The following is a 13,416-nucleotide window of genomic DNA, read 5'->3' on the forward strand; positions in this document are numbered from 1 at the left end:
TTACATCCTGCCGGAGTGGAGGGCCCTGAACAGGGATTGTCCGGAATGTTTCACACCAGCTCCGATCTGGTGTTCATCCTGGGCTAGTCAGCCGAGTCCTTGGAGCCTTGGGATCCTGGGTCACAAGACATGATGCTCTCTCTCTAACGGTGCTCCGGACAGTCAAAACATCACGTGAAACTACTGGAGGTGAGGGCTCTTCTTATCCTCTGTGCTCCACTCCTTACCAATGACTCTGTGTGCCTTCAGCCCTACTTCCTTCAGGCAGACGAGTTCTGCAGAAAGGGTCCTTTCCTGCGCGGGAAGGTCGGCAGGGAGTCTTCAGAACACTCAGGTGGAGCCTGCTCCGTTATCCAGGAAGGCTGGCCCGTTTCCCGGCTGGAACTCACGCCACTTTAAGGAGGCTGTCATGTTTCCTCCAGGGGCTTTCCTTGGAGCAAGAGCAGCAGTCAGTACTGAAGAGCAACTCAGGAAGCAACAGCATTCTGTGTGGGCAGAGAGGTGTGGCGGGGCTCCTGAACAAGGTCTGCAGAGCAGTGTGTCACATACAAACTATGACCTATCTGTGACATAACCTGGGCGAGTTGTGCCGCTCCTTCAAACCTTGGGATCCTTGATTACAAGACGAGGTATTCTCTCTGACAGTCTCCGGACTTTCTCAAAGAGCAAAGCACTGAGGGTACTTCCCCAACCCCCACCCTCCATCCACTTTCGATCCGGGGGATCGAACCCAGGGCCTTGTGAATCTAAACCACTGAGCTGCACCCTCAGCCCAGAGAGTACTGTCTGCTAGGGGATGCAATAAAAAAAAAGCTGCCAACAGGACCACTCCACGATATGGCGAAGGGTTTTATTATCAATAAGAGACAACAGCCAGAGGCATCTGGAAGAGTCCAGAGCAGAGAGAAAAGAGTAGACTGACCATGGCCCGCTGACTGGACGTGGTGGTCAGTCAGGGCTTCGTGTGAGACAGAGGACAGAGAAAACATCGTGAGGACAGCAGCTGAGGGCAGAGAGCAGAGTAAGGACGGCGAGGTCGAGGGTCGTAAGGAAGGGGAGTAGCTTGTGGGAGGGAAGTCTCTGAGCTGGAAGGGGGCTGTGGGATGTATAACAAGCACTTGTGAGTAAGGAATGGGGAGCCTGGAGGCTACAGCGGGCCTGGATATGCTGCTGATAAGCACCAAGGCTGTGTGTGAACTGTAGAGTCGTAGAGGTAAAGGAAATGACTCCCTTTGGTAGACCGGGAACTGGCTTCACAAGTTCCCGAGGAACGCTGGGTTTTAACTAATCACTGGGGGAACTGGAGGCTCCTTTGGGCCTGATACTAAATGCTCTGCGACCACAGCAGGCCATGGTGGCAGTAATTGGTGGTGTTCTCCCGTTTCATGTGGTAAGCACTTGCATTCCCTCAGCCTCTCACTTCCGGGGACACTTCAGACATGGGGTGCTGCCAGGCACACCTTTGCCCTTGGAACCTCCCTTGATTGTGCCTGGACCACTCTTGCCTGAGGGTGAGGTTCCCTAGTGGGATCCCTGGCCACTGTCCCGGAGCTGTCATTTGGCCCATGGGTTGTCATTTGGCTCTCAGTGTCTCCTTCCTTGGTTATTTCTGTTCGTAGTAGCCAGCGTTTCTTTGAGGGCAGCAGGCACCTCAATTTATACCTCTTTGCATCCTTAGCTCAAACACTGTATCATTAACTGACTTGGGAATTGTGGGAGGTTAGTGTTTCCCCCAAACTCTGTGTCCTCTTGAACTTCACGAAAGGACCCTCATTTGCAAAGAGAACCTGCACAGATATAATCCAGTTCAAACGAGATCGTATTGGACTAGGGCTCTAAATCCAGTGCGCACTATTCTTGAAGCCAAGAGGAATTTGGAAACGGAAGAAACAGAGGAAGGCGGGCCAGAGTACAGTGGGAGAAGAATTGGAGGGGTACAGCTCAGAGCCGAGCACCAGCAAGGATTGATGGCCACCAGGAGGAGACAGAGGACTCTCCACCCTGAACCTTCAGAGGAGTCACACCCCTGCTAGAAAACACTCGTGGGGTGTTAAGGCCCCTCATTCGTAGGGTGCTGCAGACAAGCATACAAAGGGGCGCTCCTCCTCGGAGGTCACAACCCAAGTTGGGCAGCCTGCTTTTCGGATCTGGGGGAACTGTTTGCAATAAGATTTTGAGAGAACAAGGACAGTCACCACTGAAGGCAATAGATGGAGAGAAAGGTAACCCCGAATATGACCGGAATAGAAATAATAATCATCCCAATGAATAACCTAAGACAATAATCCAAAACTAAGCTTAGGAACATGAAGTGGAAGATGTTTTTTTTAAAGGTGTGATGGCTAATTTTGATTGTCAGCTTGACACACCTGCAAAGGAGCCTCAGTTGAGGAAATGCCTCCATCAGATTGGCCTGAGGCGTATCTGTCCGGCATTTTCTGGATTCTAGTTGATGTAGCCGGGCCCAGCCCACTCTGGGCAGTACCATCCCTAGGCAGGTGTAAGAAGGCTAGCTGGCCGGGCGGTGGTGGCGCACGCCTTTAATCCCAGCACTCGGGAGGCAGAGGCAGGCGGATCTCTGTGAGTTCGAGGCCAGCCTGGGCTACCAAGTGAGATCCAGGAAAGGCGCAAAGCTACACAAGAGAAACCCTGTCTCGGAAAACCAAAAAAAAAAAAAAAAAAAAAAAAAAAGAAGGCTAGCTGTATGTAGCCTGGAAACAAGCCAATGAACAGCTTTCCTCCACGGTCCTTGCTTGAGTTACTTCCCTCAGTGATGGACTGTGATCGGGATATATAAGCCGGATAAAACCTTTCTTCCCCAAGTTGCTTTTTGTCCACGTTGTTTATCACAACCACAGAAAGTAAGTTAGAAGAAAAGGTCCCATCACTGGGCAGCTAACATGGTTCACAGGGCGAGAGCATTCACTACTAAGCCTTACAACCTAAGGTCCATCTCCAGGGCCTACGTGGTGTAAGTCAAGAACTGACTCCCGAAAGTTGGCCTCTGACCTCTTTGCCCCAAACGAATAAATAAATGTAAAAAATAAAAATAAAAGATAAAGGTCCCACCATAGAAAACACTTGCTTTAGGACAGAATGATTGGCCAAAGATCTGGGGCTAGGGGAGCCAGGAAGTGAGTGGATATCCACTTTGATAGGTCCAAATTAATAAAAGAGATGTGTGTGTTTCCTAGTGTGCCTTGCCTGCGGTAACTGGAGGCTGGTGCTGCTTGAGTTGGGGCTGAGGCTGGCTGCTGGTTCTTATGAATTCCAGCCCTCTTGGCCTGGGTTCCTCTGTGGTTAAGGGCACACACCCAACAGACCACGAAGTCTACATTCTGGCTCTCCCCTCTCCAACCCCACGCCCACCCCCCAACCCCCCCCCCCACCCGTTACTTGAATCCCACTTCTCATTTGAGAAATCAGAATAAAAACAGTTCTTCCCCTTCATAAGGTCGTGGAGATCTATTTCAACTGCGTTAGTGCTTCGAACAGGGCACAGAACGGAGGACCACTGGAAGCCTTGGTTTCTTCTCCTTCCTCTCCAGCACAGAAGATGCCAACTTGGAAAAGGTGAATTATTGGGAAGATGAATTGTGGAGGTCATTTAATGACTTCTCCAGAAAGTAGAGGTCTCCTCAGGAAGGAGAGGTGGGCCAAGCCGCCGGCCCATGTTTCTCTCAATAAGTCTGTAAAAATGGACATGAAGACTTGCACACTGAGCACATGATGCTTTTTTAAGCCAGGGTAGGGAAACTGAGGCTCTCTGCTGATGTGGGCACTCTTTGGAACTAACTGGATCTGGATTCTAGGTCCAGCCAGGCATTCTGCAGGCTTTCAGTCCATTTCAAAAGATAGAACAAAGAATAAACCTGCTCGGACTGACTCACGTAGTCCTACTCCTTGCCCTGAAGGGCAGATTCCAGGAACAGTCCCCTACCCCCACCCCCACCGGATGCGGAAGACCCTTTGGGCATGTGAAGCACCACCACACCTACAGTGTCTACTTTAAAGTGAACATACTCACAGGACCCCTTCCTTACAAGAACCTCAAGAGTCAGATACCGCCCGGCTGGTTTAATGGGCGTGTACCACTCTTTGATGCAGTTACTCTGTGAACCCGATACAGCATCACCCCCTGCCACCCTCACCTCCGCCGGAGGGGAAAGAGGAAGCGTACTTCTCATCTAGCCCCTGATTAAAACACAACTTTGTACCCTAATTATCCTGCTAGACTCCACCTTCCCACGCTGCTGATAACGCTCGCCAGGCAGCGCAGGCCGTTGCTGGCCTCGCCCTCAGAGCCCGCTTGCATCCTGGCGAGTCCTGCCAGCCTTGAGCCCGGCGTGCGGGGGGGACAGCCCGGAGTAGCAGACGTGAGTTGCTTTGTCACCGCCCTCTCGGCGACTTTGGGCAAATCACTTAGCAATCCCGTTCCTCCGACGCCTGGTGTGTGTCTGGCGGGCGGGGCAGCCGCAGAGAAGCGGGTACCCGGGCCCCAGAGCCACGACCTACCGGCGTGCGCGCCAAGGAAATTCGGTCCCCAGCGCGGTGCGGGGGACCCCGAGCGCAGGGCGCGGAGCCTCCTCCGCGGGAGGGAGCGTGGCGGTGGCGCTCCTCCTTTCCCCGGCGTCCCGGGGACCTCGGCGCTGTCCCATCGCTGGCCGAGGGAGAGCAACTCCGGAGCAGCACGCGTGGCAGAGGAGAGCCGGGCTCGGAGTGCCGGGGTGGCGCAGTGCCGGGGACCTCGCGCCCCGGGCCCCCAGATCACCGGTAGGTCGGCTTGGGCACGTGGACCAAGCGAGGAGGCGCTGGGGCGCGACCCCTCTCCTCCCCGCCACTTTCACTTTCCCTCGTGGGAAACTTGGCGCGCCGCGTCTTGGTCGCGATGGGGCGGGGGCGGCGCGATCCGGAACTAACCGGGTCTAGGCTTCTTGGCGGCGGAGCCCGTGGGTCCCCGAGGAGCCGGCGAGGGCGGCGGTGCGACTGCAGTGAGCGTCCAGCAGATGCCGCGGCTTCGCAGCCCCACGCGGCAGCCGCGGCCGTGAGTGGGACGCCGCGAAGTTGCCGGGGCCCGCGGGGGAGCCCTCCCCGGCTTGGGCCACCCAGAGACCCGCTCCTCGCGCAGCTTATCCGTGGAGTGGCGGGGACGGAGGTCCCCCGGGGGGAGGCAAGCCGCAGGTCGCGTGTCCCGGCCCGTGGCCTCTGCGGGGACAAGCTTCTGCGCGTTTTAAGGTCAAGTTTGCATGCTGCGGAGCGGGCCAGAAATCGTACCCTCCTCCCTCCCTCGAGCGAAGTGGCGGCGTCTTCCTGGAGGGCTGGGAACCTCTGGGGGAATCCCAGCCCCAGGGAAGGGACTCCAGGGCCCCCTCACGGACGTGGGCGTGCCTCCAGGGTGGGCATGGTATGCAAATGAAAGCTCCTAGCTTCCAGGTAGAGGCTGGAAGATCTTATGCCGGGCGAGTGGAGAGGTGATGCCAGTTTGGGGGCACATGCCCCACACCTTTTTTAACCTTTAAAACTTAAGAGTAATAAACAAGAAGATTAAGAGAGCTGGAATAAAATTAGAGTCTATTGTTCGGGGTTGAGAGACGTAGAAATCTCCTTATATGCATAAAGGGTGCCCTTGTTATTTATTAAGCCACGTGTCAGCCCAAGTCTAGAAACTAATCGTCTGTTTTGGCAGCTTTAGTTGATAGTGCCTGGAGGAAGTAGTCTTTAAAAGTGAGTTATTGCGGAGAGCTGTCTGTGGTGCACCCAATAGGTATCCAGATCTGTGAGGAATGCTGGGTTCGGATGTTGCTGGATTATCTTTTATTGGTATTGGGGAAGAAATGGCCAAAGAAGTGTGAGGCACGGAGAAGGCTGGAAGGAGAGTTCCTGAGAGTCTTGCTAAACAGGGCAGAGATGGGCAGGGTGAGATGAGTACTGCAAGAAGTACCGTCAGCCTAGGCAGGCTGTACATACTCCAGGCAGGAGGCTCCATGTGACTGACGCTGCCTTTTCTGCCCTGACCCGAGGAGACGATGTGGGCAAGCCCTGGTTCCTGGGGCTTACCATTAGCACTACATTGTGTGAGTTAAGCTGAATAAGCTTCAAAGATTTGTCTTAGACTTGCGGGGCAGGAACCTCATTGAGACAATAAAATTGAGCAACGTGGGGTCAAAGAGTCAGTTGGACAAACCAATGTCTTGCATGGTTACTGTGAGCGGGGCCCTGGCTGTGGGGCACAGATGGGCAGTAGCTCATCTTTTCGGGGTGCAGGCCCCATACTGTGGAATGGAAGCTGGGCTAAGGATGAGTTGGGACTGAGGGGTTGGGGGCGTAAAGAGGATCGGTGTATCCTAAGAGCAGAGAACAGGAAAGGTCAGTGCTGGGAGAGCCCCATGGGAGCCCGAGGGGATGATGGAGAAGGGTGCTGCTGAGGGATGGTGGGAGGTGGGGCCCGTGACATAATGTAGGTGCATCTTCAAAACAGCTTCCCACCTGTGAGTCTCCTCATACAGTGGTGACTGAAAACCAAACCAGCCAGGTGCAGGTGCACAGAGCTTTCAGGCCCAACCACTTGGGAGGCTGAGGTAGGAGAACTGAGTCCCAACAAGCACTCACCCTGGCTGCTGAATGGATTTGAGGAGCCCTGGAGTGTGCAGGGCTGGGTCCGAGCGACTGAGGTACTGATGATTTGGTGGGTGGACCGGGGGAATGCTGCGGAGAACATTTTGTGGAGGATGTGAGTGCAGGGAGGTTCCATAAGTTTGGGTGCTGCTGTTCCCAGAAACAGGGAGCACTGGGAAAGGAGCAGGTTCCAGGAAGAAGGACAGGTCCAGTTTTGTTGAGTCTGCGCAGTTCTGGAGGCTGGGAAGGAGAGCTGCGTCCCCTGTGGCCAGTAGAGCAGGCTCTGGATGCTGGCTGCCATCTGCAACAGGGATGAGGTGTGAAGAGGAGAGAGTGGAGATTCGGAGGTGGGAAAGGGGATCCTGAGGGCAGAGCATCCAGAGAGGGGTGGCCAGGTCTGGTAGCCGCTTCCAGGGTAAGAGGGAAGCCGAGGAATGAATGGCTTTTTATAGCTATTTAAAAGTGAATGACGTGGAGCCAGTGGAAGAAGATGGCGTCCAGAAGAGTGAGAATTCAGAGGTCAGGAGTGCTGGCAGCTTCTCCAGAGGACCCGGGTTCAACTCCCAGCACCCACACGGCAGCTCACAACTGCCTGTAACTCCAGTTTCAGGGGACCCGAAACTTCCCAGGGCAAAACATTTAAAGTTTGATTCTGATGGTAGATCGATCAAACTCATGTAAGCAGTCAGTGCCTTAAAGAGACAGTGTTGTGAGGCAAGTACGTCTGCAGTTGGACTTTTTACTGTGTAGATCACACAAGTTGGATGATGCCAGAAATGCAGAGGGTGAGTGACCTCAGACCTCAGCTGTGCTCTGATCAGGGACAAGGCTCCTGGGCTGAGGCTGTGACCACTTGCTTCTTGTCTCTGTCATTCCCATGCTTTGCATTCTAGCTCAAGTTTCCTGGCTTTTGTGACTCCTTGTCCTGGTCTCTGAAATGACCCTACGCCTAAGGGCTCTGTTCTTCCTCACTAACTGATTTCATGTTTCCAGCACACATGTATAGTGTGTGTGCGTGTGTGCGTGTGTGCGTGTGTGCGTGTGTGTGTGTGTGTGTGTGTGTGTGTGTGTGTGTGTGTGTGTGGTACCCAGCCACTCGAATACGGTGGTAATGTCCTTTCTGTGGTGTCATGTCCGTCGTTTCCAAACACGTCATCTGAGACCTGGAGAACCTTGAGCCGACAAAGGCCGCAGCAAGTTAAAGCCTGCGTCCCTTTGGCTGATTTCCAGGCGGCAGCTGCCTTTCCCTAGCATTGTCAGTGTCAGGTTCTAAGTGTGGCCGAAGACCAACCGCAATAAGAGAATCCGGGACAGACGTGGTACGCTTATCTGTAGTTCCAATACTCAGGAGGCTGAGGCAGGAGGATTCATGACTAGCTTGGACTACAGCATTCCAGATAGTCTAGAATACTGAGAGAGAGAGAGAGAGAGAGAGAGAGAGAGAGAGAGAGAGAGAGAGAGAGAGAGAGAGAGAGAGAGAGAGCGCTGCCAGGGTGTGGGGAGGTGAAACAGGTTGAATTGGTTTTAGTGGGGGCTTGCAGACGTTGCCCAAACCGTTTAGAGACCTATGCCTGGTGTTAATTTGCATCGTTTTGCATGTCATTTGATATGCATTCCCATATGCTGGTGATTTTCCTAGCAGGTTCCAAAGTCTGAAACTTAGGGGATAGGAGGAAAAATAAAATTAATTGGGAACCAAATGCAGTTTAATTAAATGTAATTCTGTCGTAATAGACGGGAATGGTAGACTCAGTCAGAGCGGGTTTGGAGGGTGGGGGGTTAGGTCTGTATTTACTATTTCAGAAGGCAGGGAAGCCAGGTATCATTTGATAAAAGCAGGTCATTCCTAATATCTTATGAAACTTGTTCTGCTGAACGTGTTGTGAGAAGACATAGGAAAAATGGAAGAAGACCAGAGGGAACCAGATTATATAAAACGCCAGAAAGTGCAGCACAAGCAGAAAGGTCTGGTTTAAGAGGCTGAGCTTACAAGAAATCCTAAGGTGGTTGGAAGGGAAGGGCTGGGTTTCTGCCGGGCAGACTGAATGTTAGAGAGTGTATAATCTCAGATACAGATGTATGAGGATTTTGCTGGGTGTGGTGGCGCATGCCTTTTATCCCAGCACTCCAGTGCTCGGGAGGCAGAGACAGGGGGAGCCCTGAGTTCGAGGCCAGCCTGGTCTACAGAGTGAGTTCCAGGCCAGCCAGGGCTAAAGGGGGAAATCCTGTCTCAAAAAAAAAAAAAGACAAAATAACAACAACAAAAAATCCCACAAAGGAAAGTTTTAGAGATACAGGATATCAAAAACCAGCAGCCTATGTATGTGGTGCCTGCCTGCAATCCTAGCACATGGGAATTGGAAGCCGGACCAGTTCAAGATAATCCTTGGCTGTGTAGCCAGTTCAAGGCTAGCCTGGGCTACATGAAACTCTGTATAAATAAGTTAATTGATTAACTAGATAAACAGCCAGAGAAACAAATGCTAGCTTTGTCAGTTGGAGTTAGTTCATGTGTGTCCCTGAGCCAGCTGCTTCAGTGTCGTCCGGGAACTCAGAAGCTCTGTGACCGCCCAGGGGACTGTGAGAACCTCTGGAGGTGGCAGGTCCAGCCACCAGCTTTCACGGATTCTTTAGCTCCTTGGAGGAGCTTTTCTTTCTCTTGATTTTTCACTCATTGGCCCCTCATCTTCCAGTTTCCCGCCCTTCCGTATACCATGGCACATACGGGCTCCGTGGTATGCTGTTTGCGATCCCTCCTTCACCATCCTGGGGAGGGGTGGACTGAGAGACCCCCAAACCACCCCTTAGGTCATCTGCTCAGGACAGAACAGAGCAGGCTGGGCTGTCCCTCCCCGTGGCTAGGCCCAACCTCACGATGAATGCTTTCTTAGCTCCCTTGGGGCTTCAGCCTTCTGCGCGCCTGTGGTTCTCCACCATCCAGGGCGGTGGTGGCGGATTTGGATTGCCACCTTTTTCTTTTTCTCCTTTGGCAACTCCATTCTGAACAGTGACTCATGCCAAATGCAGCCAGCCAAAACAAAGAACCACCGCCCCCCCACGGATGCCCCTGCAGCGAGCATTGGTCCATGGTGGGCGTGCGCGGTTGATGTCTGGGGCCCACGCATGGCTCTTTGCATTTAAATTTCATCCTGTCAGATCCAGGTGTGAGAAAAACTGCCCAGGTCTCCTTTCTGTCAGCTGACCTGTAAACCAAGCCTAACTTAAGCGTCCTCCGCCAGCTGGGTCACTGAGGTCCAGGCCAATGAATTAATGACGTGAGAGTTTCTTTGTGAGTGGCCCTCCTCCCAGCTCATGAGGCCCACACTGGGGCCTCTTGTGCAGTCCTGTGGAGCCAGCGTGAGAAGATTGGCCGTGGTGGGCCCTGGCAGGAGTTGCCCCACTATTCTGAAAGTCCTGCTTTTCTGTCAGCCCTGCTTATATAACCCCATCCCGGTCCGAGGCTCCTGGTCACACTGGCCAGCAGCTGCCAGGGAGACTGGCTGGCTTCTCTTGCTCGGGTTTGTACCACTCACTGGCTTAGGGCCTGTGGGGGGAAGGGCACAAAAGTGAATTCAGGAAGTGAAACTTGTGCTTTAGAATTCCTCTCTGCTTCGCTCAAGTTCTTTTTTGCTGTAGTCTAGACTCAGGCAGGTGTCTCAGACGATCTAGGATTTTAAGTGTAAAATTATGCCCCTCTACAATTCTTAAAGGAGCACAGTGGGATGATATGAATGCATTTGAAAGGTTTCAGAAGGTTGCGGGGCATGGTGGCGCACACCTTTAATCCCGGCACTAAGGAGGCAGAGGCAAGAGTGTCTCTGAGTCAAGGCCAGCCTGGTCTACATAGTGAGTTCCAGGGCAACCAGGGCTACATAGCGAGACCCTTTCTCAAAAACAACGATAAAGCTTCAGAAGGCCAAAAACAGAATACCTGTATAGCAGGAATGCCTTAGCCAGGCTCTCTAGAGTTATGGCTGTGCCTGGAATCCTGTATTATTGTAACGCGGTCTCACCCAGCTAGCCTCCCCCTGCTTGCATTAAAATTTCCCCTTAAACCAAATCCAGAATCCCCGAAGCCAAGCTTTTTTTTTTTTCCTTCCAAGATGCTACCACCACCACCCCTTGGTTTTGGGCTTGTTTGTTTGTTTTTGTCTTGGATGCTTGGGATGGAACGTGCAGCCTTGTGCATGCCGGGCTCATGCCTTGCCGATAAGTTCCACCCCGGCCTCTGCTAAACCTCTTTGGGTATGATGGTCTTCCTTACTGGGATGAGAAAAACAAGACAAAACCAAAAACCCAGAACAAAGAAGTACCCGGTGGCGATGGAGTTTCCTATAACCTGAGGTAAATCTTCCCCGTGCAGGAGTCAGCTTCATCACATTATTCTCAGGGTTATTTGCAGGGGCTGAAGATTGAAGCCGTGTTGGAATGATCCATAGCATACAGGTGCATGCACTACGAGTCTCCCGTGACAAGGGAGAGCGCATAAGGAAAGGAAGGGCAGAGATGCATGAGACGGAGAACTGGCGGGCTGTTACCAGCTGTGAAAATGGGACAAGGGCAAGAGAGTTGGCCCCAGGTGGTGGGTGGAGTAGAAAAAATGGCCAGTAGGAAAGGGCGAGCTTAACAAGCTTTGTGCGGTCTCCACCAGAAGCGGGGCTTGCTTGCTCATTTTGTGGGGGAACGTTGTCTCCTAATTTTTTAAAAATGTGTTTGTTTTTACTTTACGTCATGAGTGTCTCCATAGATGTATGTGTACTACGCGCATGCCTGATGCCCACAGAGGCCAGAAGAGGGGGCCGGGTCCCTGGAACTGGAGTTACAGGTGGTTGTACACGACTGTGAAGGCGCTGGGAATTGAACCCCGGTCCTCTGCAAGAGCAGCCAGTGCTCTTAACCACGGAGCCATCTCTGCAGCCCCCCTCATCTCCTGCTTTTAAGAGTATGGAGACTAAACTAGTCTTACCCCTCCGATGGTCGAGTGCATCAGGTCACGAAAGAGTGACATTTTTGATGGTGGCATAGTGTGTCCTGAGCAGGACTGCACTGCACTTCCATTTCTGTTGCTTGCAATCCTCTCTGCTCTCCGGGTTTTCCTTTTTCCTTCTTCTAATCCAGTTAAAGGGAGATGGAATGTGGTTGTCCTTTTGACCACGGCCTCCTAATGGTGCTCAGGCTTGGCCCATCGGCCCATCTGATATCTTGGGTGGGTTGTGCTATTATGTCATGTGGGAACCATGGTGGTGACAGGCCAGTGATGTGCGGGTGGTAAAGAGTTCACGACAGAGCAAAACCAAAAGACAGGAATAGAGTTTATTAGATACACTCTGTCGTAACTATAGCGAGCAAGACAGTTGGGGGACACCGTCTGCGCAGAGGCATTGTAGGGGGCTGCGGGTAGATGGGGGGGTTCTACTCTGGCAGTGTGCCACCACTGCTGTGCCCTAGTTATTTCGGGCTTATCAGGTGGGTATCTGTGCGGGGCTTCTATCTGGTTAGGCAGATGTGTCATTATGTGCTGAGGAATACCTTTTTTAGTGTGGGTTATCTCTCCATGGGATTGGCTATCTGTGCAATGCGGTGCGGGTCACTAAGGGTCAAACTCCTCGCGGGCTGAGCTGCTCATTAAAGCCTGGGATTCTCTGCAGCGTGTTCTGAAGCTCGAAAACAGATTGCAGCTAACACCCTCGTTAAGGTTAACTCTTTCTGGACCTGCACAGAAGTCCCAGGGGGCCTGCCTCTGAGCCCCAGCCAGCCTGTTTTAAGAAAGCAGGCCTTGTTCCGTGGTTAGAAGAGCTGGGTATAGCCATCCGTCCCAGAGTTATATACATAGCTTAGATCTGTCCCCAGGGGTCAGCAAGCCTTGCCATTTCACCCTGGGGGTCTGCAAGATGGAGAGGACCCGGGACGCGGTGGTGGCAATTGGGGAAGCAGCTGTGACAGGCCCATGGCATCGGCACAGCAAGCTTCCCTCTCCTCCCTCCCGCTTGCCTAGATGAAGGTGGCGGATCTGAGAGGCTGCATCCACCCCACATTCCACCTTGGCAGAGTAAGGACCTGGCTCTTCCCGGCCGCCATCCTGCCCTCCCTCAGCTTCCAGACTCAGAGACGTGCAGCAGATGGGTTCGGACCAAGACGTGGGATGGTACACAGAATGGACATGATGTAGGCTGCCAAGACAAGACAGACCAGGAGGGACAAGGCTAGAATGATAAGCACAGCCGAAGGAAGGAATCCTGAGAAAGTCGACACCATAGCAAGAAAATTCTCCAGGAAAGAGACATTTCCAAATGCTGGCTACCAACGTGTCTGTAAGACATTGTCTCTGGACGCACTGTGACAGCTGGTCTTGGTCGGCCACTTGACTGAATTGAGGAGGTTGTCTGAACTGGGAAAATGGACACAGGTGTGTCTGTGGGAGCATCTCCAGAAAAGACCGTCATGCAGGGTCATGACACACCTTCAGAGTGGACAACACCTTCCCATTGGGCCTCCCGAATACAGGGTGCCAGGTAAGAGCGGCGCTCTGTCCATCCATTCCTCTCTTTCCAAACAAGTGCAGTTTTGGGTGCTGCCATTTCCACTGATAGCAGACTCCAGTTTCCTGGGCTTTCTGATGTGTACTCAATACCAGCGACCCTTCCGGGAATGTCCAGTTTCACAGCCAGATTGGGACTGTTGAAGTGCCCCGCTTCCTGAACCAGGAAGCTCCCCGGCTGTCCAGCATGCAAATGGACTACTTCACCCCCACTGTATATGTCTGTCTTATATTTCTTTTATAGTGTATATGTGTTGAGGACC

The 13,416-nt window shown here is 52.8% G+C and overlaps 1 protein-coding gene across 3 annotated transcripts in view; it reads left to right on the forward strand.

The window, feature by feature from the left end:
• Nucleotides 1–4,329: 4,329 nt before the first annotated feature.
• The window catches only part of Gcnt4 (glucosaminyl (N-acetyl) transferase 4), a 29,271-nt gene continuing 20,184 nt past the window's right edge, over nucleotides 4,330–13,416 (forward strand). For 2 of the 3 annotated variants that reach the window (XM_042261668.2, XM_016004221.3), the window contains exon 1: nucleotides 4,330–4,773. The gene's annotated coding sequence lies outside the window, so the exon portion shown is untranslated. Of the gene's footprint in view, nucleotides 4,774–12,674; nucleotides 13,128–13,416 lie in introns of those variants that run through there. The other variant, XM_042261667.2, reaches the window with a different exon arrangement.

This window comes from Peromyscus maniculatus, chromosome 15 (genome assembly GCF_049852395.1).
Source record: "Peromyscus maniculatus bairdii isolate BWxNUB_F1_BW_parent chromosome 15, HU_Pman_BW_mat_3.1, whole genome shotgun sequence".
In the NCBI taxonomy this organism is placed as follows: domain Eukaryota; kingdom Metazoa; phylum Chordata; class Mammalia; order Rodentia; family Cricetidae; genus Peromyscus; species Peromyscus maniculatus.